We start from the raw sequence: 3,236 nt of genomic DNA, 5'->3' as shown, positions 1-3,236 counted from the left end.
GATGTATTCAAAGTGTTTGGAATGAGTTTTGATCAATTTTGGGTATTTTGGCAAAATTTGGAAATATTAGCCTAATTTGGGTACCAAGGGCAGTTAGGTAATTTGTTGGAGGTGCATAGGGGCAAAAGACCAATTTAGGCATTTCACATAGAATTGGATAGATATCCATTCTAAATGAACCAGGGATTAATATATTGTGAAGATATGGTGTATCCTAGTTCCAAGTCAACACCCTAGGTCAATCCTAAAGCCAAGTAATCCTATAGGGACTCTTCTTGAATTCTCTTATAATGATCTTACCTACTAAATGCTAGAGGTTAAGATCAATATGTGGAATTTCAAGTTGAGTAAAAGAAGAGTTTTGAATTTCTAATGGTGGGGGTACCTTTTCTAATTTTCTAAGACTAGTCAATAGGAAAGTCCTATGGCTAGACCTAGGCTATTAAAGAAGTTTCTAGACCTCAACCAAAAGTGAGGTCAACAGCGTCATACAAGCATGACATCATTAAACGTCAATATAATACCCTAAAAACAAAACCAAGTCAGCACATCTAATATTACCTTAATAACACTGTGATACTACCAAAATAACACTAAATCCCCACGTCAGTAATGTTACAAGCAAATAATACTGTAACACTTTGACACCATTACAACTACGAGAATAGCTACCCATTAACCCCATCACGACGACGAAAACAACACTTCATTATGACATTTAACCCACTAAAACTATAAAGAACAATCAGAAATGAAAAACAGCTTCAAAAACAACAAGTATATCACCGTGATATTACCTAAATAACACCACATCCCACCCTTAACGAAATTTAGCGTTAAACGTCATATAAAAACAGATCAAACTTCATTAACAATATAAATATTCCTTAATAACTAAATCTGCAGTCAAACAAGTATAACGTACCTGTCGATTTCCTTCTGCCGCATTTAAACTCTGCTAATTCTCATGATTCTCGAAAATATTATGAGATTTCAGTTCATTATCATGTTTCTTGCAAGTACTTTGAGATTCCAGCAATATTTCATCCTCAAAAATTACTTCCATCCAACCAGGTCCAGCGAATACGAGGAAATGAAATGAGAATATCCAGAATCCCTAAACTCTAAAGGAGACAAAATACTAAATTTTTGCAGTTGGTGGGAATAAAAAATGACAAAATTACGCTTGTTTGGGTTGGGCGGAATTTGGGTAAGGTCGCATATAATATAAAAGAGTTTTTAACATAAATAATCCACGTGGGTCCGGATTCCACATGGCCATACCTAATAAAAATTCCTACGCCACCCTCTCCGCTGCCCTCACATTTGTCATTGTACATAGCAGCTTCTCCTTCCCGTACTAACCTCTGCCCTCCCTTCTCTTGAGCAACAAGTCAGCTCCAACTCCAACCCGTCTCTCTCCCTTCTTCCGTGAGAAGTAGGTCGGTTCCAACTCCATCCTATCTCCCATTCTTCTCCTACGTAGTAGGTCGGCTCCAACTCCATCCTATCTCCCATTCTTCTCCTACGCAGTAGGTCGGCTCCAACTCCAACCTGTTTCCCTCCCTTCTACTGTGTGGTGAGTTGGCTCCAACCCTTCTTTTACTGTTTCATAATCTCTTTTTTTTCTTGCTTTGAACTTTATTACATGTTTGCTCGTCAAATTCAAACCAACCTTCTATTTTTATTATGTCTTTTATGTGATTTAATCATAGCTTTTAAATCTCTGAGTTTCTGTTTTGGTAGAGTGATCTTCATGATTTTAAATATGTAGGAATTGATGCTCTCAATTGGCTTATTAAGATGAAACAAAAAATTGCAAGGAACATCAATTGATTGTTATTGCTTGTATGCAGGTAAATTACAACAAATTTTCAATTACTAAATGTATAACTACAAAAGTGGTTGTTGTTAATTGGTTCAGTGTAAATTTGTTTATACTGTTAGGATATGTTTGTGATTGGACTGTCAATCTAATACTGTAGTCACCGCAATGCAAAATGTTGTGTTTGATTTCATGCCATGTAATTTACTTTTTTATATATATGGAAAAACATTTAAAAGTTTTAGAATGATCAATTTAGAATTTTGTAATGTTCCTTGATACGATATTTCATCAGATATTTTTAGTCTTCAAAAGATCAATTTATTTTTATGTAGTCATATGACCATATTCTAAGCTGGAACATTGTTTAAAGTTATTATCAAACAAACTAAATATCCTAGGATGAGATGAATCATCTTCAAGTCACTAAAAGAACTAATCTCTTTAATGCAGATTTACATGTTAGTCATCTCCTTACTCTTGAGCTCCATTAGCCTATTACCTAGGTGCCTCTCACAATTAGATATCTTCAACCTTACTGGCAATCCAAAGTACACATCAGACCACTTAGCTTGGAAGGGGACTTTGCATATATATGTGCATTTATATTTGATAGATTTATCGAGTATCAAATATTGCATAAGACTTTTATAGTCAATCTAATTGGGTGTACGGGTTTTCTCTAATCGGTTTAATGTATTTGGATGTATCTTATATAGTAATTCTGACATCCTTGGCTCTTTTATAATAATAGGAAGCTAACATTGTACTTGTTGGTTTATTTATGTATTTAGAAGCTTACAACAACTTTTATTGTCATTTACAGAGGGTGTTAAAGTGGTGGTTAGAAAGAAATTTAAGAAGAGGAAATAGGGGAAACAAAAAACGACATTATAATGAAGCTACGGTTTGCCTCATTTACCATTTAAATGTTATTTTTTAGTTATGTATGATCAATTTGAAAACCTCAATACAATACAAAAATAATAATAACTTTCCCTTGAGAATAAAATTCATTCTTATCCAAATTAAATCTTCATAGTATGATTTTTAGTCAAACATTCTATGTTATTTATGATATTTAGCCCCTGAAATGTCAAACTACATTGTTTTACAATTATATGCAACTTCATTGATATTTTAATAACTATATTTGTTTTTGCAGATATTTAAAAGTTCATCATATTGAATGGTGGTGAATTAACTGAGTACTATCAATCAAGCTCTGATAGTAGATGCACATATGAACACGATGAGTATATGGATGGACAATTAATGAGCCAAATGAATGATGATATATTTTTAAATTTGGCCATCAATTTAAATATTCACCTAGTGTTAAGCAATTTCTACGGATATTGGCTATTGCTGAGAATTGTTTAATGAAATTTAAGGCGGGATAGAAAGAGTG

At 33.4% G+C, this 3,236-nt stretch overlaps 1 long non-coding RNA gene across 2 annotated transcripts in view; it reads left to right on the top strand.

Moving 5' to 3' along the window:
- Positions 1-1,330: 1,330 nt before the first annotated feature.
- The window catches only part of LOC110029890, a 6,127-nt gene continuing 4,221 nt past the window's right edge, over positions 1,331-3,236 (top strand). The window contains exons 1-3 of one of the 2 annotated variants that reach the window (XR_002294588.1): positions 1,331-1,579; positions 1,775-1,856; positions 2,652-2,732. This is a non-coding gene — a long non-coding RNA (uncharacterized LOC110029890). The remainder of the gene's footprint in view (positions 1,580-1,774; positions 1,857-2,651; positions 2,733-3,236) is intronic. The other variant, XR_002294589.1, reaches the window with a different exon arrangement.

Source organism: Phalaenopsis equestris, unplaced genomic scaffold (genome assembly GCF_001263595.1).
Source record: "Phalaenopsis equestris unplaced genomic scaffold, ASM126359v1 Scaffold000609, whole genome shotgun sequence".
Lineage (NCBI taxonomy): Eukaryota > Viridiplantae > Streptophyta > Magnoliopsida > Asparagales > Orchidaceae > Phalaenopsis > Phalaenopsis equestris.
The sequence above is the reverse complement of the archived record's forward strand: the minus strand, read 5'-3'. Positions and strand labels throughout refer to the sequence as shown.